The following is a 22,591-nucleotide window of genomic DNA, read 5'->3' on the forward strand; positions in this document are numbered from 1 at the left end:
TGTGGAGTCTCAACTGTATGGACCATCAGGTTAATCCATGTGTTGTAATATCATGTACCATGGCTGGTGTTTCAAATAACAACTAAAAAGTTTTCTTTAGAAAATTGTAATTTATAGGGTGTGTGTGTATTGAATGCTGAATGAAAAAAAAAAAAGAGCATGAAGTGAGTATGGAAATGTAGAATGTAGAATGTCATAATTCAAACCGTCTGAAGAGAATAATTAATCAGAATTGGCATCTTGTCAAAAACCTGGATGACACATTGCAAAACAAACCGCTGTTTGCTTTCAAAAAAGATTGCAGCATTGCGAACCAACTAGTGCGTGAAGCTCTCCCTCAAAAAAATCAGGTACAGTAAGATCATTCGTACGTCTGCCGCTGATACAAGGTCACCACAAATGTGGTACTTGCATCTGCCGTGCCAGGACGGAAGAAGGAGTTCTATTTAAACACAACGCAATATATTGGAAACACGAGGCCTTCACTAATTGCAAATCACGCAATGTAGTGTATGGGATAAAATGTCAGTGTAATATGTTATACATCGGCAAAACAAATCAAGAAATAAGAGCAAAAATCACAAAACATAAATCAAGAATTAAAAAGAATATCCAAACGGCACCATTGGTAAACCACTGGAGGCTACAGAACCATACAGAAAAAGATCTCAGATGGACTGTCATTCCATAAGTTGAGCAGGACCCCAGAGGGGTGACATTGAAGAAACACTTTCCAGGAGCGAAGCGATGCTAATAGTGAAGTTTAACACAGCCGTGGATGGCTAAAACAAAATATCTGAAATTTGTAAATTGAGTTGAAGCCTGGAAGTACCCTTCTGCGAAAGAATCTAGGAGGTCGGAGTGAAACTAATGCAAATCTTCATTATTGACCGCAAGATTATTTAAGTACATAGGTGTAGTTTGTAAGTCTTTCCTGTGATAGGTGCAACATTCTTGAGTATAGAAAAATGTCATATGATGTGAGCAATATGTGAACTATCCCTCTGGACAAACACCATTATACCATGAAATGTGTTAAAAGCACTTTTTTGAAAATCAGGTTTAGAGTAATTCTACCATTTACAAACTGAACCATCATGCTAGGTGCACTTCACAAAACATTGAGCATGAGCACAAACAGACAGAGATATGAGCGAAGATACTCCAGGCATGGTCCTTCTATAGGGATACTAATAAAGTTTGTTAAAAAAATCATTGCTCGAGAGATCATCGATATTTCAACTGATGATTCTTTGTTAGCAGTCCTTTTGAAAGCATTCGCATTAAAATACACCACCAATTTACGCTATTGAAGACATCGGCAATTAAACGATATTCATCAATTCAGTGAACGAGAATCCAAACTACAGCTCCCAGAGAGCCCTACTTCCGTATTCGTTACGAGCTTTAAATGCGCATGGCAGCACCTGCGCATCATACGATTCGATCTTGTAGAATGTGGGAGAGAAGACCCGTTCCGATGCGCTAGGCGAGTGTAACTTTTGAAGGTAAACCTCCTCCCGCCAGGCCCGGACTGGCCGTTGAGGGCACCGGGCAATCCCCCGGTGGGCCGCATGGTTGGGGGCCGGTTTTGGGCCCCTGGGGTCGTTTTTGTTACAGGGCCGTTATGCTGCAAAATCGGCCCTGTAACAAAAACGGCCGAAAACCGGCCCTGTCACAGAGCGCGGTCGCACCTCTCCCCCCTCCCCTCTCCTCACGGAGGGGGGCCGGCCGAGCACTTTGCCAGGGCCGGTTCTGGTTGTCAGTCCGGCCCTGCCTCCCGCGACGGCTTGATGAGCCATTTATTGCCCGAATACCAAAGTGCAGCGTCTAACAGGACCCCGCGTTTTTGATTTCAGGCAATCTCTACTAGTAATTACACAGGAGAGGACACTGGATAATAGTGCTGCCTACGACACAAATAGAAAAGAAAAGAGAACGAGCGGATGGCTTGTACTCAAGTAAGTGAACGCCTGAAGACTTTCAGTTAACTCTTAAACGCCAATTCAGCGGACACCAGCTAACAGTAGGTTGTGTTACTTACAGGCATTCCTACCATCACAACTAACAGTGAGAGCAAAGACGGGCGCCTCTTTTGAATTATTTATGTAAGTCGATGAGCTTTACTAAGATAGTCACAAATGAACATCGGCTGTAGATGAGTTTGAGAGGTATGACAATCCGCCCTTTGTTTGTTTTTTGTCTTCTTGATTTAGTTTCCATCTTGGGGTTGTATTGAGTAGAACAGCTTAGAGGTAAGTGTCTTGAGTAAAAGGCACAAAGCACTAAGAGGTACCAGTGGGCATTTGAAGTGTATATAAGAGCAATCTGTTTTGTTTTGCAGCTGTGTGGTCCTGATGAGAACTCAACATCAAGTCAGAGTTCAAAACGCGTAGACCAGTTTGTTTTCCAGCTATAGGAATTTAAAACAGAGTCCAATTGTCTTGAATTAGTTAATCCATGTGTTGTACTATCATGTACCATGGCTGGTGTTTCAAATAACAACTAAAAAGTTTTGTTTAGAAAATTGTAATTTATAGGGTGTGTGTTGAATGCTGAATGAAAGAAAAAAAGAGAGCATGAAGTGAGTATGGAAAATGTAGAATGTCATAATTTTGTAAAAAATAAGATTTTGTCACGAAGTATAATGTGAATATTGTGATGGTATTTGAAGAAAAACGTCTAATTTTGTTATGTGAAAAATAAAAGAAAAAAGAAAAAGATTAATTCTAGACAGAAAAAGAAGTCTAAGGCACATGTTGTTGTTGTCTTCAATATGTTCTCCTACAAATGAGAGTACAAGTGATGTAGCAGTTGTTTAGTTTTGTTGTTTAGAGAGGCTTGGCCTTACTGCTGAGAGTCCAAACCCAGTGGTGTTATCAGCTGAATTTTTTTATAGGGCCCTTAGTGTAGTGTAGTTCCTATTTTCCCAATAGGCTCTGCGCATTGGAATAACAAACAGCAGTGTAGACGTAGGACTGAGGTCATCTAGGTCTCTACTGACTATGTTAAACTTAATTTAGGTTTGCGCCAGCTAGCTCAGAGGTCACTGGAAACTTTCTTGAATGAATAGGGAGGGACAAGCTCCCCTGGCTCAGACAAGAAGGGATTCAGTTTCCGACAACCGCATAAACATGACAACTTTGTTCCCTCAGAATAAGAGTATGTCTCTAGAGCTATTTCACTCAGTCAGCAGTGCATACTTAGTTTCACCAGAATGCAGAGAAATAGAGAGACGGGCGTTTTCAATAAAAGGTGTTATTTATTGAGCAGTCTTCTTTCTCATGCAAGTGAAGTTAATTGCCACAATTGCAATACTTAAAGTAAAGTGCGTACAGTAAAAGTAGTATTAGGAAATAATACTGTAAAAGCATTGATATGGTTTCTTAGCCATATGATACTTTAAAATGGATAAAATATATACATACATAAATACATTGACTAACGTACTCAACTGGTGCTTCTAACTAAGCCTACCCCGGTGTACCTGACCTAAGCCTAATACTTGGGATGGGATGAGTAAGTAGCAGTTTAAGTTAAGTTGGTTAAGATTATTTTTGCCAAGAATCTGCATTAAGAATTCTCTTAAGGGTTTAGTCAGCTCCGTACCTTGGTAATAGAATGTGGGAGGTCTGGTATCTCTTTCCTCAGGACTCGATACTCCAGCAACCCGCAAGGGTAGGCTGGAAACACCGGAGCTGGATTTTCTCGGCTGGAGAAAAAGACAGTGTCTCTCTCAGTGCGTCAATTGGGAGGGGCGGCTTCCGTGGGCTCTCGCATCAGCTGGGCTCTCGGGCAAGTAGATGGCCGCTCTGCTCCAAACCACCATGTGTTTGCTTAAGGCAACTGTTGGTATTTTATACCTGGAAGGTGCCGGGTTTGACGTAAGGTTGGACATAAGACGTCACTAAGAACTAACAGTTCTTTCTGGACTTCAGGAGTTATTGTTCAAATCAAAACAAAAGCAGGGGGGATTTCCCGGGCTGCTGGAGGCTTGGTTTGTTTAAAGAACGCGTTGTGCTTTCTAGGAGTCGATGGGAGTAGCTGTGCCGTGCTTTGGACTGCATGGGCGATTACTGATCCTTATGCCTTTATCAGGATATTATTGATTATAACCTCACAAGGGCATAAATCGGGAATATTGAATTAGGGTCCTAGATATAAACACGACACCCACTCCACGGATTGATGTCCATCATTACTAAAAACTAAGCAATAGTAAACATTGAACGATGCATGTGTGTTTTCCGACCCACCCCAAAATACAAATTTCGCATTTGAAATGGTATAAGGTAAATACACGAAATTTAGTGTTGGTACTGTACGCTTTTCAAGCAGTGTCATCATTCAGATAAATGCATATATATATCAGCTGAATGAATTGCGAAAATTACACATGAAATGGCTCTAAATACAGAAAAGAAGGTCGAGACCATTTCATCACATATTTATACAAATTGCTGTATATGTGCTATAGGGTGAGGTAAAATATTGTCTCTAGCATCCTAAAAATAGAAGCTCTGTTCTCTAAGAATAGTTCTACTTCAAGCAGAGTACCATGTGCCAAAAAAAAGGTAAATATTTAGATAAAATGGGCAAAAATAATTTCGCTTTTAGGGGAAAATGAGTACCAAATATTTTCTGTAGCTTTGTTTATCAAAAAACTGAAGGCCGAATTTAGAGTTCAGGGAACGCTGTGTGCTCATTGTTTTTATTAAGAGTTATTCTTGTTGATTGGAGAGAACATTATTTCAGACAGACCCGCAAAAAATTGGTCTACCACATCAGGTGAAAGATCGACCAAGTTCGAAAATACTGCAACTGTGCAGTTCTCTGCGTGATTGCTATCATCGATGATTGGATCAGCAATGCTCACAGAAGGCTGTACCGGTTTGGTGCTGCTTTCCTCTCGTACGTCACCGCCACCTATTCGTAGTGGTGAAGTCTCAACGAATGCCGTCATCAGAATCGGTAGCCGCTGGGGACAACACGATGCATGAGTCGTTACAGGACCTAGCAAAGTATCGATATCCATTGGTACTGCTGATTGCAGTGTAAGACAGAGGTCCAACACACATTCTTTTCCGCATAGCAGACATCGAAGCACAGGTATGATGCAATCTTGCCAGATCGGTCTGAATGAAAGAAACCAGGTTGTACTCAGATCTCTTAGCCGGGCCAATCCGAGGACCTTAGTGATACGGTCTCGGTATTGTATTGCTAGGATTGTTTCTTCCATCGTTGCTAGAGTCTTGTCTGTGGATCGGCTAGCCATATCGATGCAGAAGAAGCAAAAATAAAATTCCTGCCACGAGTCCCAAGATTAAGGGTAGGCCGCCAAAGACAGAATGTACAAAATTCGGGAAGATGCCCAGAACTGTTTCAAAGGGTGCTAACAGTCCCGAAAAAATTGTCTTAAATACATGTGCGATGCCACTGGTATCAGACATGTTTAAGATTTGGCTTAGTATTTCTACGAAAGGCACGGGGCAATTTCTTGATAAAAGGGAATGTATCTCTGCCGATGTCCTTGCCACTTGCAGATCATACATTTCTTTTGATGACGTTAACGGCACAGTTGTCTGTAAAAGAATAGACTTCATTCTGCTTAAAGTATCAATTCGAATAGAAGAGATATTCAACCGAGGCCATAATGCAGCCCCCATATCTGGATTGCTGTGTGGATACAATACTTGCATACAGCAAATGGCCCTGGAAGTTACAGTTGTCAGATAGGCTTTTCCTGGCAGCATGCCACAACAGCTGTGGTCACTTATTAAAACGTAACTGCCTTTAGAAAGTGGTCTAAAAAATGGCTCTATCCATTTTGCAGGCGTGCCATGCAGGTGACATGAAAGGTTATTTGAAGACCCTTCGCAGGCTCCATGCAAATTAATACCTTGACACAGAAGTGTACCGCTTAGTGATTTTTTACAATTTTTACCACTAAGAAATTCCTCCTTGTTCCCTTCACTATAACATCTGTGTGTATAAGGTAAATCCCAGGTTGATTTGATGTATTCTTTACCCAACCTTTCATACTGGCCTGCAGGTATATACTCTTGACAGTATTTAAACTGGAAAGTTGTTATCGGAATTGTAATCGTTCCATGTATTATCCATTCAATGACAGGTCTCTCTGACATTGTCAATGGTAATCTCTCGAGTTTTTCAATGCTCAGAATCGTATAGTCCGCTCCTTTTTGTGCCAAACTGATTTGTTTATCAGTAAGGTTAAAGATACCGAGTAATGACGTTGTGTTGATTAAACGCCATGGTACGTAGCCTGAACGCAGATTTTGCAACGTCCAGCCAAGCTGTACAATAGAACGTAATTGAGACTGACCATGTTGTAACATTAGTAAGTCCTGCTCTATTATATCAAAAGCAGATGATACAATGCGGTCCAGTGAATATATTCTGGAGGACAGAGCCGTTAAACCATTGTCCACAACAGAAAGTGATTTTTCCAAATTTATATGATCAATTTCTCATATTTTTTCTGCTGTCTCAATTTGCATTACTTTCCATGCTTCGTTATACGCAGCGTATATACCGGCTGCTATGAAACGTTTTTGACGCTGTTTGCATGGTCCCATTAGGAAATCGCGCAAGTCAGCACCGTCTTTAAGTAAAGTCAAGTGTTGCTTAATTTCAGCCAGTGTGGATTTCTCTAGCCACTCAAGGCATAGTTTCCCTACAATGTATGTTGTAACTATCCCTGGATGTTGTCTCTGGGAGTATCTAGGGTCTGGTCTGGTCATTTTGAACCCCTGTGTTTTGTTCAGGAATCTATCTTGACAGTTATTCATGTCTGTTGGCCAGATCAACCACTTTTTCCAATCAGGATGTGTTCTGTTTTGGTGTAAAATATGGGATACGTCTATCTCCACATCTGTAGTGCTGTCACTATCAGTTAAGGGTTTCAGAATAGACGGTTTATTTAAATCTTTTATCTTAGCAAGGCCAAGACAAGTAGTTTGTTGAATTGTGTCATTCAAGAATATTATTTGTTCTGGGATCATGCAGGCCCTAAATAGTGCTTCTAGGCCTTGTACTTGCCAATCTTTGGAACCCCAGATTGTTTTTGTTTCAATGGTGTTTTTCCATAATTCGAAACCTAATGTAGACATTTTGTCATAAAAATGTTCAGAATAAATCAGTTTAGTATTTGTCAACATTGTTTTCATTCCTGCCCTACTTAACATGTTGAAATAAAATATTTCTGGATCACTGTTATTAAACCCTGAGAAGTTTGGAATTTCTCATAAAATGTTTTTGAACTGCCTTTTGGTGGAGTTGGACAGTGTTCGCACTGGTTATAAGATAAAACATTTCTAGGCTGAGCAGTTTTATGCAAATAGTGATCACCATAATGGTTGTAACAGTATAACTCTTCATAATTCGATGAACCCTGCAAGTAATCATGTTCTGTAAACTTGGCTGACATTAATAAATCTGACATCATATTATTAATGTTTTCAAAGTACCAGTCATCAGAGAAGGTACTTGGTGTCACAAAGTCACTTAATGAAACCTTGAACTGGTGTGGATACTTCAAGAGCTCAACCGGGCCAAAAATGTCATAATCAGTTCTGTCCCATGCTACCCCACCGGGTATTAGTTTGGCTGAGATGTTTACAGATGTCAGTTCTCTTTTCTCGATGTGAGAGGATGTGTGAGGCTTTAGGACCAAGTTGATGTTCTGACTTGCTGTGTCCATTATACTATATTTTCCATCAATGAATTTTCCCAAACAGAGAACCATGATGAGCCAAAGCAGGAGCATAAGTACACCTAACACAATTCAAAATTCAATCCATGGTGAAATCAAATATGTTTCTTTTAGTTGGTGAAAAAGTTCAATTACTTTGTCTTTGAAAGTTTTTGTTGGAGGGGTTTCTTCATGCTCACTAGGATCTTCTGAGAAGTCGTCGAAGTTGATGAAGTAGCCAGATGCAGTTCTGTCAATTGTTGGGATTTTTTCCGGATTTTCATTTGATTTTGCATTTTTTTTTGTTTCATTAGAATAGTCAGAGGCTACATCATTGTAGATTGGTGTTTCTTGACGAACTGTCGTTATTTGGGTTTTCAAGAGGCACTAGTTCCATGGCATTATTGCATAGTCCTTTGTTATTCACTGCAGGTTTATCAAATGTGATTAGTCTCTCAGTATGAGCCTCTTGGATTGTAGCAAATTTCGGTATTCTGCTATTTCTTGGGAGTCCACTTGGCCTACTACTTATTATTGGCCACATGATTTTGGTTTTACCAGGTCGATGGATACAACTCTGTTCTCCCTTTTACCAGCAAGGGGCGGTAGTACAACTGATCTTGTTCCGCTGATAGCTAAGACAGGTACTGCTTTTCTGTAAGAAGGCCCAAATTCCTTCTTTACCGCGATCTTTTCTCTGACCAGATCCCCAATCTTTGGAATCCAGACAGGTCTTGCTGGGACAGGTGGTTTTTCTTCAGTGGCTGTCGGCTGTAGTTTCAACTTTATGTTACTCAGGTTTTTTCTTGTTTCATTTAAATCCTGTAAAACAGCCAAACGATCTTTGATATCAAAGGATTTTTCTTCTACCACTGAAGTATGACTATCAAGATCCTGAATAAGCATTCTAGTCCCGAACAATAGTTCGTATGGAGTGAGACCTTTTAGAGAATTTCTTGGCAGATTATTAAGACTACTTTGGACACTTGTTAAATGTTTGACCCACCCATCACCCGAACCTAATACCCTCGCCGTTATAGATTGCTTTATGTCCCGTTTTTTTCTTTCCACAACCGCAATTGCCTCAGGATGGAAGGGAGAAGAGTATCGCAATGCGATGCCCATGCTGTTCATGGCCTCTTTGTAAGCTCGAGAGCTAAACGCAGGACCCTGATCAGAATGTAGCATGCCAATTGCGTATGTGCCAATATAGACTCGCAAATCTTTTATAACAGTTCTGGCGTCAGCCGAATGCTGCTGGTCTACATAATCAAGTTAATTTGTCTTAATAATTATTGAGACCATTTTTCTGGTTGGATTTTTGTATCATAGAATGACTGAAGCTTTCTAACAAAGATGTCCGGGCAGTATCCTGGTTCGGTTCACAGCTGCGATCTCTGTTGCAGTCTGGACAATCCATTGCAAATTTGTAAATTTGCACGCTCATTCCCTGCCACCAGTACTCTGATTGTAATTCTATTAAGGATTTCAAGATCTGTTGGTGCCTCGGACCCAGTCCCATGTGTGCGCTTTCAATCAAGAAAATTCTCTGGTTCGTGTTTGGAATTACTCTATCCCCACTCCAGGGATTTGAGCAAACGGAACGGAGTTTGCATCAATTATGTATGTATTACTGAGTGGATAGTCGAGAGGTAATGCTGCATAATTTCCTTTTAATGAGGCTGACATATTGGACCAATTGTCTATGTATTTTAATTAAGAGTTTCAGCTGAGCTAAAAGTTCAGGAACTGACATTTTATCAATGTCTGGATGTGGTGTGTAGCTGGCTAGAACCGGCCACGTTGCTCCTGGTCTACCTAGTGGACCGAGCCTGGTGATGTGATCATTATGTTTTAGGGCGCCATTAAACCAGAGCAGGTGCTCTTGGTAATTTAGTGGGATTTCCACGTCCTCGAAAGGAGTGTATATATCCGGAGGTTCCTCTATTTTGTAGTAGTGGAATTCTTTTGTTATAGCGTTTGCTGCTGGAAAGTGTATCCATGAATAGAATCCCTCTGTCTGCCGATATTCATGGGCCTCTACCATGAATATGACTGTACCACCACGTGATGTCAGTCCATTTTTTATAAGTTTAAGAGTTATAGTTCTCCTTACGTTGACCGGAATGTTATAACACTCGGGTCATTTTCTTGGATGGTTATGTCATCCTCCATGAGTTGCGCTGCTATTTTAGCTCTCTCTGCTTCATCGTCACTTTCCACCATTCTTACTGACAGAAAGCTTTTTGTTGCAGATTGAGTTTCAAGGAAACAAAGATTAGGTGCACAATATTTTGGAACACTGTATCGTTCAATGTTGATCAAACCAAAAACTAATACATAGGATTCTCATCCTACTAAGTTCCGGCGGATATTAACCTTTCACCCACTCCAGACGTCTATTGGAGTTTTTACGGGAAAAAGGGGTCTGTGTGAAAAAGCACGACTGAGTTACTCTAGTGTCTTGCGTTGGATATCGCCTTACCAAACGTTGGGCGCCATGTAGTGTAGTTCCTATTTTCCCAATAGGCTCTGCGCATTGGAATAACATAAACAGCAGTGTAGACGTAGGACTGAGGTCATCTAGGTCTCTACTGACTATGTTAAACTTAATTTAGGTTTGCGCCAGCTAGCTCAGAGGTCACTGGAAACTTTCTTGAATGAATAGGGAGGGACAAGCTCCCCTGGCTCAGACAAGAAGGGATTCAATTTCCGACAACCGCATAATTATGACAACTTTGCTCCCTCAGAATAAGAGTATATCTCTAGAGTCATGTGAAAACAATAGACAGCTATTTCACTCAGTCAGCGGTGCATACTTAGTTTCACCAGAATGCAGAGAAATAGATCCTTTATCAGGATATTACTGATTATAACCTCACAAGGGCATAAATCGGGAATATCGAATTAGGGTCCTAGATATAAACACGACATTAGAAGTAAAAGAAAAAAAAACCTTCTCAGGCAAAATACCCATCCGGAACTTGAGATACAAAATTGTAGCCAAAACTAGGATAACCTTGTCATAAAATGGCTCAAAGTTTGGTGTACAATCACACAAAAGAAAAATTTCATGTTGAAGTTTGAAAAGCTGGCTTTCTTCCGACCACACCTTGTTCGCTGTCTCAACTTCAGGGTCACTTTTAGGTGTGATCATTAAAGGGGATTCCCGAAGATGTAAAAGCACAATCTCTCCCAACATATCCCTAACATACCTAAACCATCCCAGAGCACTGCTATTAGTATGACTTAGCACATCCTCATGAACATCCTTAAGGCGGCTGAGCTCTGATATGACACTTTTCTTCTGTCCAAAATAATCGGCATCTAAGCTTGGTCCTGGAGATTACATCAGCAATCCCCAAATACAATTGCACTGTATATACTGATTACTTTTATACTTTTGAACCATGATTTCACTAGTGTGAGACTACAAAAAGCACCGTCCCCCTCTCTGTTCAAGAAGCCGGTATCCCATATAAACTAGGGTAAGATTGCAAGTGTGCAGCTATAGTGCAGCATTTCCATAAATGATTGTGTTATATGTGTCACTACTGCGCATGCAGCATGCACAACATCTCCACATGTTTTATTCACTTATCACGTATCCTGTGACTGCTGTGGTTTGCTGTGCAGTGTCACTTGCATCCCACATTTCTTCTCTCTTGTTTTTACTGATTGTGAAGGGAAGACCCTTGGTCCTCATATAAATTAATTAATCTTACATATTGTTCTTTTCATTTATGAATGGATCATTCTCCTTGTGTGCTTTCAGGTGGAACTCACCTAAGCACATTAGTATTTTCTTATATTTTCACAGATTTTTCTCCTTACTAAGTAAGCAGGCAAATAGGCCCTCTAGAGGAAGTTAGAGATGCCTGGCCCTAGGGAATGCCCCAGACCTGTATGGCCTTCTAAGATTGGAAGAAACATGTTGGCCTGATTCTTATGGCGGTGTTCAAGTTCAAGTTCAAGTTCGGGCATTTGTATAGCGCACTGCTCACCCAGAGGGTCTCAAGGCGCTTGGGGAAGGGGTTCATTATTTGTCGAATAGCCAGGTTTTAAGTTCTTTTCTGAAGGAGATGTGGTTTTGAGTAAGTCGGAGGTGAGTGGGGAGTGAGTTCCAGGTCTTGGCAGCAAGGAAGGAGAAGGATCTGCCACCCATGGTGGATTTTCGGATGCGCGGGACAGCGGCGAGTGTTTGATTGGACGATCTTAGTTGTCGGGTGGGTTTGTAGAAGGACAGTCGAGTGTTGAGGCATTCGGGTCCTAGATTGTAAAGGGCCTTGTGTGCGTGGGTGAGAAGGCGGAATGTAATTCTTTTGTTGACGGGAAGCCAGTGGAGGTCTTTTAGGTGTCCGGTGATGTGGTCTGGGCGAGGAATGTCTAATATGAGTCTCGCTGATGCGTTTTGGATGCGTTGTAGTTTTTTTTGTAATTTTGCTGTAATTCCGGCGTATAGAGTGTTACCATAATCCAGCCGACTCGTGACCAGTGCGTGGGTGACAGTTTTTCTTGTCTCGAGGGGGATCCAACGGAAGATCTTTTTGAGAATGCGAAGTACGTTGAAGCAGGAGGATGAGACTGCGTTGACTTGTCTGGACATCGAAAGAGATGAGTCTAGGATAAAGCCAAGGTTAAGTGCATGGTCTGTGGGTGTGGGTGCTGTGCCCAGGGCGGAAGGCCACCAAGAGTCGTCCCAGGCAGAGGGGGAAGATCCTAGGATGAGCACCTCCGTTTTGTCTGAGTCGAGTTTTAGGCGGCTATGTTTCATCCATTCGGCTACTTCTTTCATGCCTTCGTGGAGATTGTTCTTGGCGGTGTTAGGGTCTTTGGTGAGGGAAAGGATAAGCTGGGTGCCGTCGGCGTAGGAGATGATGTTAAGGTTGTGATGACGCGCGATGGAGGCGAGTGGACTCATGTAAACGTTGAAGAGGGTGGGACTGAGTGAAGATCCTTGTGGTACGCCACAGATGACTTCAGTAGCCTCAGAGTTGAATGGGGGAAGTCGGACTACTTGAGTTCTCCCAGCGAGGAATGAGGTGATCCAGTCCAAGGCTTTTCCTTGTATGCCGATGCTGCTGAGGCGTTGTATAAGGGTGCTGTGGCAGACTGTGTTGAAAGCGGCGGAGAGGTCGAGTAGAATGAGGGCCACTGTTTCACCGTTGTCCAGTAGTGTTCGGATGTCGTCAGTCGCTGCAATGAGGGCGGTTTCGGTGCTGTGTTTGGCTCGAAACCCGGATTGAGATGGATCGAGGGAGTTGTTGGATTCAAGAAAGGCGGCGAGCTGGTTGTTGACGGCTTTCTCGATGACTTTGGCCGGGAATGGGAGGAGGGGTATGGGTCGGTAGTTTTTGAGTTCCAAGGGGTCAGCTGTCGGCTTCTTCAGAAGGGCGCTGAGTTCGGCGTGTTTCCAGCTTTCTGGAAAGGTGGCAGAGTTGAACGAGCAGTTGATGACATCTCGGAGATGGGGTGCGATGATGGAGTCCGCTTTGTTGAAGATGTGGTGGGGGCAGGGGTCGGTTGGCGAGCCAGAGTGGATGGAGTTCATTAGGCGGATGGTGTCTTCAGTGGTGATTGGGTTCCAGGCGCTAAGGTTGTTAGTTGGCGGAGCAGGATCTGAGGGGGGTGGGGAGGGTTGAACGCTGGGAGTATTCTTGAAGATGTTGTGAATTTTGTTGTAGAAGAAGGAGGATAACGCATCGCAGAGGTCTTGGGAGGGAGTGATGTCGTTAGATGCTGCGGTGGGGTTGGTGAATTCTTTGACGATGTTGAAAAGTTCCTTGCTGTTGTGATTGTTGTTGTCGAGACGATCCTTGAATGCAGATTTCTTGGCGGATTGAATCAGTTGGTGGTGTTTGCGGGTGGCTGCTTTGAGGGTGGACATGTTGTCGGTGGTTGGGTTTTTTCTCCATGTTTTCTCCAGGGCGCGGCATAGCTTCTTGGATTTTTTAAGGTCATCATTGAACCAGGGAGCCTTTTTGCTGGCTGATTTGATCTGGTGCTTTTTCAAGGGCGCTAATTCGTCAGCACAGAGGGCGATCTATTGCTTGAGATTGGTGGCCGCTTGGTTTGGGTCCGATGAGAGGGTAGGAGGGTTTTGGTTGAGTGAAGTGAGGAGTTGTTCAGAGGTGATTTTGTTCCAGTTTCTTTGAGGAATAGGTTGTGGGCGGTTGTGGGTCAGGGTGGTTTTGTAGCTGAAGTGGACACAGCTGTGGTCCGTCCAGTGGAGAGCTGTGATGCGATCGAAGGAGATGTGCTTGCTGGAGGTGAAGATGGGGTCGAGCGTGTGTCCGGCTACGTGGGTGGGGGTGTCAACAAGTTGTTTGAGTCCAAGATTCGCCAGGTTGTCCAGAAGGGTGGTGGTGTTGCTGTTGTGTTTGTTTTCAAGGTGGTAGTTGAAGTCTCCTAAAAGAATGTAGTTCTCGGAGGCGAGGGCATGTGGGCTGATGAAGTCCGTGATGTCATCGCTGAATTGAGTGCGGGTACCTGGAGGCCTGTAGATGAGGGTGCCTCTAAGTGTGGTCCTAGGGTCGGTGTGAATCTGAAAGTGGAGATGTTCGGCAGTTGCAAGATTATCTTCGGAGCTGGTCGTGATTTTGATGCTGTTCTTATGAATGATGGCGATGCCACCTCCTGTTTGATTAATGCGGGTCTTTACGGGTAATCTTGTAAGCATCCGGTATGGCTATGGCGATGTCGGGTGCTGATGATGTGTTCATCCATGTTTCTGTAAGGAAGGCGATGTCCGGTGATGCAGTGTCGAGTAGGTCCCAGAGTTCCGTGGCGTGTCTGTGGACCGAGCGGGTGTTCAGCAGGATGCGCTTCATGCGGTTAGAGTCGGAGCTGTGTATGGAGGAAGGGGATTTGGTGAGGGTCCTGAAGCAGTTGAACTTGCAGGAGAGGCAGGCGAATGGGCCGTGAGTACGTCCTGGGGTGGCGTTGCAGCATTGTGGTGCGCGTCCGGGGTTGAGGGCGAGGAGAGTTGCGGCATCATATGTGATTCTAGTGGGCTGGGTGCGGGGGGGACCAGGGGGACAGGCGCTGGGCGCGGTCCAGGCGCGGACGGGCGTAGACGGGCTTACCTTTGGCGCACCTTCGGCGCGGCCGCAGCGCGTGGACGCTGCGCGTTGGTTCATCTGCTTTAAATGGAGAGTGGAGGGGGGCGGAGCGTGGGAGGGGCAGCTGGGAGGCGGGAGCTGGGAGGAGACACGGGCTCACACAAGAAAACACTCCACAAAATGGCAGCCCGGTACCTGAATCGAAACTGGGGCACAGCCGGAGTGCGAGTCTCATACTACCACTCCACCAGTTATTACCCCAACCTAATGTACCCGCAAATAAAAGCAAAAAGATGGGATACATTAAAATACTTTTAATTCACTTCCCTGGATCCCTTTATGGTCCAGGAGCTTTGCTCCAAGAACTCCCTCATGTGCCGAATCCAACAGGAGGTTGAGTCCATCCTGGAGGTACTGTCCTTCCAGTGTGGGGAGAGGTTGCCGATGAAGAAGCATGATACAATTTTGTGTTTGAGGCTTCCTCTTCCATAAGGATAACCTTCCCTCCCTTTAGTACTCACACAGGGTTTCTGTGACCATTCAAGTGGGACTTGTTGGTTGCTTGCCTTCAGGCAAGAAAAACAACTGTGTATTCTACCTGCAGCTGCCGTATTTTTTGTGGTAACGTTCTCTTCCTATGAAAGCGTACAGTGGCATACCTCCTCCTCTTTTACATGTGTTATGTCTAGAATGAGACGGGCCAGCTGGAGCCTACTCAAGCGGAGTGTTTGATGTCCCTCTCCTGCACACAGGGGACACCCCACACCTGATTTTCTTCTTCTGTTACCAATCTGCGGTCATCCATCGGTTCAAAAGGTGTATTAAAATCAACTGTAATAACCACCAGTTGCTTCCCTTTGTTCGTAGGAGCAACAATAATGAGATTAACCAAGTATTACAGTATTTGACTGCTTATGATTCTACCTTTGTTTTGTTACCCTATTATAGACATTAAAAAACACTAATTGCTTTCCTGTCAAGAGAAATTCAACAAAAGAAATATCACTTGAAATCACATCACACAAACCTTAAACGGGTGGAATAAATCACCCTTGTTCTGGATGTCATCGGGCCATTCTGATATATAATTTGGAATGGAATCTAGTATAAGGTGTTCAAATGCGCCCTAACCTTCACCTATTTTGCCACATGAAGGCACTCCATTATTGTCTGGGCTTGTGAAAAGACCTGTGCATATATATTCAACCTTCTGGTTTATTTTAGAGATTCCATATTGCTTGAGTTTACCCGATATTCTATAAATTGGGTATTGCAATTAATGGCCTTCGTATTGGAAGCAGTGTTGGTAGAAGGGTTTGAATGTGATCAGCTCTGTTGGGTGTCTCCCAGCATCCCCTACTTCATATTTCCTGTAGATATAATCTCAGATAATGCAGTGGTAGCCAGTGTGATGTCAGGTGGTGATTAAGCGATGAAAATAACCCTAGTGCAACAATGTTTTGACTTAGTCAGTTGTTTATGAGTGTTTGGTTTGAATGTGGGAAACAAAGGCATCGGTAAAGAGTTAACTGAATAGGATGAATATTATTCTCTCAATACCTGGTGAGCTTGGCCAAGTCTCTTCAGTATTCGAAGCCTCTGCAGCCTTCTAATTTAGCAAATCTGCATAAAATCATCTTCCATCTGAAGACTGATAATGTCCCAAGCCATTTCATTTGCAGAGCCTTTGGTCTTTATCTCAGTGGTTTCCTTATGGTTTAGCTCTCTAGCATCCTGGGTGTTCAGGATTCTGTCTCTAAAGGGCTACGATTAGGCTCTCTTTCCCAAATTAGTCAATATGTGTTATCAAGTGAAAGTCCTGTTTCATTTCCCTTATACAGGTACTGGACAGACAAGAGCTGAAGGTATGCTTGGAAAGCTTGCAGTGGTCTGTATGGTATTTACGGTCCTGTCAGTGATTCCCCCATTGATTAGAGTCTTGGAGGATGTAAACATTAAGCAGAAGGAGGGGATGGCCCAGAGAGCCATTTGTTATCTGAAAGGTATTCATTAAACCATTGAAGATTAATATTGCAATATGAGATAACCTGGATTTCACAGTCAAAATCTGCAGATAATAAAATTACAATACCCCCTTTAGCATGCCCTCTATTTGAATAAATGGAAAGATGTTACAGACATAATAGGAATCCACTGAAAAATCATCCTCCACACCAGTTTCCTGTGGACAGTTGATTTTTGAAGCCTCAGATACTTTATTTTTCCATCATCAAGCCCAACTTATTTCATGAAACAGGCAGACATGAGTGTGGGATTTATTTAATTTAGTGTGCCTGAAAGTCAGGCCCATGACAAATTTATATTAGATTCCTTACAAACATGTTCATGTGTTTTTATAAATCTACAAATTGCATTAACCTCTACTACAACCGACCGTGCCAGATTTTGTAAGGCAAACAATCAGTCTCAGGGATTACTGAATTCTCGTTATAGAGCATCAAAATCAGGTAATTCAGCGGCCTTATGTCTCACCCTGCCGCTGCCTATTGGATAGTCTAGTATTGGTAATATGCCTTAGCTATTCTTTCTAAAGACATCTGCATTACCTCAAATGAAACCTGGAGCTACACTGGTCTAAAACTAAGATCTTATATGTTTTAGGTAATTTCTATCATTGAGTAATATCCTTCTAATTTCAGCCTAAGAGAGATTTTAATGAGAAGAACAGATGTAATAAGTTCAAGATCTTGGTTCAATGTAATGGACCACCCCCCTTCCAAAAGAAGGCATTAAAGTAGATAGTATTTTTGGAACAAAGTGAGTGTTCCAATTCTGTAAATAAAGCTACTTTAATTAGGGGTGGTTTAGAAGCTGAAGAAGATTCTATCTGTATTCCTGCAGGTATATCAACAACATCAGATAAACTGCTCGATTGAGAATAGGTAGCTAAGTTATTCAGAGAAAGACCTCCACTAGCTTGGGGACTATATTTTTCTGACAGGTCCCTTGTTCCTACCTGAACTACACTTAACATCTTCGGTGCTCATGACGAGCTGAGCTTGTCATGACCGCCGCGGCGCTCCCACGCAGGGATAATTCCCCTGCTGTGCTGAGCGTTCTACGAAAACGGGCGTAGTCATGACGAGCTCAGCTCGTCGTGAGCACAGCGCCACCGTGCTGCATGACAAGCTGAGCTCATCATGAACACCGGCCCCCCTACCCCCGCACCGCGGGGGAATTAGTCCCGCGGCGAAGTGGTTAAAGGTTGATTTTGAGTATCACGCAGTGGTGAAGTTTCAATAGTGGTCGTTCTGTTACTAACTTGGGTGGATAGATCGATATTCTGGATGGGAAACTGTATCTGTCGTCTTTTTTTTTGTCAATATATGATTTTCGTCACTCCTTTTTTCCTTCCGTTTTATTTTTTATTTTATTATTTTTCTCTCGCAGTCTTTTTTTCTGCTGTTCTCATTATCCCTTCCTGATCACCCAGTTGAGGCTGAGCCGAAGCTTAAGGCATTTTCTCTCGTTTTTTTTTTTTAGCAAATATGGGATATATACCAACAGGGACATTTGCTGAGGGGGAACAAGCACTCCCTGATCTTTTTCAATCACAATGTTTAAATCGTGAGGAAAAAAGGATTATGGAACCAGTATATATATTTTGTTTTAGTTGCTTTTACCCCCTTTCTCCTTTCCCTAGTAGAAGTTTTCCCACTTGAATGCTTTCAACGAATGTAGTGACCCAAAAGGGAAAGATGGTTCTGACGAGGATAGATTATAGTTGTGTAGGCTTGCATTCTTTCATTTTGAAGATCCCTCTGTGCTTTAAAAGGAGCCAAGCAAATGGACTTAATTTCCCATTTGCACAGAAGTGTCATCACTGGTTCCACGCCCTGCAATTTTCCTCCGCCCGGAACCTATTTAATGGTAGTTGCACTGAGGACACACCAAAGGCAAATCCGTCTGTGCGTATCCGTACATAAAGCGCACCCAGCCACAGAAACCCCTGGTGGCCCCCCTTCCCACTGCTACCCTGCTGCTTTTCTCCATGCTCTTAACCTTGGCCGCTACTCTTCTGCCACACCGCACCACAAAATCCAAAAGAGCATTCACATTTGCCTCCTGCAAGTTCTCATGCAGTCTCTTACACCCATTCTTCCCACACCAAACAACTGCTAGCATTACATCCGCTTACATTCACACAGATCCCCCACCACCGAAACATGCCACACCTGCATGCATGCTCAACACCCGCTTGTTCCACAAAAACGCCAGTACACATATGAACTCAGGCTGGTGATATGCCACTGCAAGCAACTGGAGCTTAAATGGAGAACAATTGTAAACAACACACATAAATATATCTTCAAATCAGCCCTTGGATGCTATCAACAGCAGATCTAGAACACCAAGCGCACAGATCTTGCAGGTCGCATCAACACCAACATTAACAGTAGCAAGGAAATCTTTCCCATTATCAAAGATTTCACCACAACCCCTGCCGCCTCCAGTAACATCACCTTTGCACAAGACCTTTGAAACATGCTCTTAGAATTCTTCTGTAACAAAATCACCTCCATATACAGCAACTTCACCAGACCCTGTCAACGAACCATGACCCCATGGCCTGTCATCACTACAACCAAAATTGGTACTACCATCCACTCAGGAGCTTCACCTAACTCTTACCCCGTCACACCTGAGATTGTGATTCCAGAGACTAATCTTAATGTGGAAGGATAATCATGACTCTAATGATTTCATTTTGTTACATAAAGGGAGTGTGCTGCTGGGCCTGCTGCAGGAGAGAGACCTGCGGCTCTTTCTCTGGACTAGCGCTGAGACAATGGTACTATCTTAAATCGACTGTCCTGAGGACCAGTGGGCCTGCTGGGTTGGGGTGTGGGCCGCCCTGAGTTGTACTTATCCTAGCAAGGCTGCGTTATGTACTGCATAGATTAATGCTACTTTTTCTTTTCATGACTCTAAACTGAATCCGTAGTGATCAGTGATATGCGCTGAAGATTGCACAGCTGCTGGTCACGGCGTGGGTTGCGGGTGGGACGAGGCCCGGGGGCGGAGTTGGAATATCTATTCCAGTTGGGTAGAAAGGGGCAATTGTGTTGTCCTGGCATGCGGTTAGGATAGGTATACATAGCATGATGGTTACACTATGGTCGTCCTGGGGTGGGGAAATGGGTTGATATTTTTTTAATGGTTCCAAGTTGTTTAATCCCTTTTTAAAGCAGCACTGTTGAAATGTTGCAATTTCACAGGGGAAAGATCCTTATCCTGCACTGATGCACTATACACATGGAGGGAAGTATTAGCATTCTCACCTGGAATGTCGGAGGACTGGGTCCCTACATCAATAGATATAGGGTCTTATCCTTGAAGCGCCTTAGAATGAATATTGGTTGCCTCCAGGAGACAAGTCTTAGTGATGCAGAGGTTGATAAGGTAGCCAAGAAATGGAGAGGACAGCTGTTTCATGCTTTCTGTTCGACCTATACTAGAGGTATTCAGGTATAGGTGGCCCCTGGGACCCCATACGCGCCCTCTTATGTTGAAGTTGACATGGAAGGCAGGTATATCTTTTTTTTTTTTGTCCTCATTGTGCGACATTTATAGTAAGGAGTTATCAGGGTCTCCCTTTTTCCCCTCCGAGTGTGTACTGTACCAACTCATCGTGTGGGAGGCATCAGGGAACAAAAGGGGACCCTTTACTTCCAATTACTATTCTGGAAGGTTACTTTTCGGACTGGGTTGAGCTAGCCATCATGGCTTCTCTATTTGGCCTTCGACCTTAGTGAATATTGCTTGCACTTAATCATAGGACATGAATACAAAGAAGTAGAGAGGAGGAACATGATAAATTAACAAACATTCCCTCATTATAAACCCAGATGATAGTTTTCCCACAACTCCCAGAAGCTATATTTTCTAGATAGTGACTTCTTCTTTTGATCTAAACTGTATATTTTAAGCACTGAAGAAAGCCACTCCTCGGGTAGCGGAGCTATTGGTGTGATCCATTTTACACATACCTCTCTTCTGGCTAATAGAATCAAGAGAAACACCAAATTTTCTTCCCGTTTAGTCAACTTGTCTGCTGATGGAGAACTCGTCCCCCCCAAAAAAACGAAGTCCATACTCACGGTTAGTTGTTTTTCCAAAACCTCTTCTAAGGTCTTACCCACCGCCTTCCAGAAACCGTCGAGATGGGGGCACTGCCAGAACATATGCAGGTCATTGGCCTTCGGTAATCCGCAATTCGGGCAGGACTTCACCGTGGATCCGCTGAATTTTTATAATTTGTCCGGTGTCCAAATGGCTCTATGGGTGGTATATAAATGATTTCTTCTTAATGCCGCAGATGTTACTATTGACCAGCATTTGCTCATTGATACTTGCCATAAGAGGTTTGTATCCAGCGTTGGCAGGTCTTTCCTCCAGATTATCTCCGGTATCCGAAATTCCTCCTCCCCTGATGCTACGAGGGCCCAATACCAGAATGATACCTCTTTCTTGAAGGGTTTCTCCAGCATTTTACCTTCCAGGGTTACATTGCCTGTTTTAGTTTCCTTGATTGACTTTGCCCAACTTAAAAGTTGATAGTATTTAAACTTGGCTAGAGAAAAGTTTGTGATTTCATTTATTATTTTCCACTCCAAGATTTTATTCTGGTATAATAGTTGCCCCCATACTGCAATTCCCGCTGATTTTAGAGGGATCGTCAGAGAGTCTTTAAGGCATTCAAGAGTGCAAGGCGAAACCCAAATTGGAGCTTTGTCGCTGTAGAGGGGGATATTCACAGTAGACCTAATGCAATACCACAATTTAGCAACTTAACTTTTTTGAAAAGTTTCGGGTGACCGAATTTAAAAAGAAAGTGACTGGTGTTGTTTGTCATTTTCTGTATGTACAATGGGTAGTCTTCATATGGGCCTAACATGATTCTATTATTTTTAAATTGGAATGCTCTGCAGTATTCTAAATTATCTGGTGTGGCTAGCCCACCCTGGTTTTTCCTTCTCCCTATTTTGCTCCAAGCAATTCTAGGTTTTTTCGATGACCAAATAAAACTTGATAACTCTCCCTGGATTTTCTTAATCGACTCCCTATTAAACTCTAACGGTATGGCACCAAAAATGAACGTAAATTTCTGCAAGACTGTCATCTTAAGGATATTTGATTTACCCAAGATAGACAACGGTAAGCCACTCCATACTTTCAACAATCTTTTAACTTCCCCCTGAACTCTATGGATGTTAACCTGGGGAACCTTATCTAGATCTTTAATCAGGTCGATACCCAGGTATCTAATTTTTTCCTTATTATAGGGGCTCAAGAAGACCTCATTCCACGACATGCTCTCTTTTTTAGACTTGTTTATTTGGTAGCCAGAGATTTTCCCAAACTTGATTAGTGTCTCCTCCGTTGCTTCAAGGGCCTCTTTGAGATGACAGGTAAAAATCATGAGGTCATCCGCATATAGAGCCACTTTTTTATGCCAGCCTTGATAAGAGATAGGGACAATAGAGAGGTGGTTCCTAAGACATTCAGCTGCTGGTTCAATATATAGATTGAATAACAACGGGGATAGGGGGCATCCCTGGCGTGTATCTCTCTTTATCAGAATATGATCTGTTAGCTCCGCATCGATTAATATTCTGGCCTTAGGAGCATTATAAATATTTTCTACCATCTTTAAAATATTAGTTCCTAGATCAATTTTTTTTAGGACCTCACTCAGATAGGGCCAATTAACTCTATCAAAAGCTTTTGCTGCGTCAATAGTAATTATAGATAGAGGCAGCTGTTCACAGATGGCTAAATGTATTGCTCCAAT

Source organism: Lissotriton vulgaris, chromosome 2_1, assembly GCF_964263255.1.
Source record: "Lissotriton vulgaris chromosome 2_1, aLisVul1.2, whole genome shotgun sequence".
Classification (NCBI taxonomy): Eukaryota; Metazoa; Chordata; class Amphibia; order Caudata; family Salamandridae; genus Lissotriton; species Lissotriton vulgaris.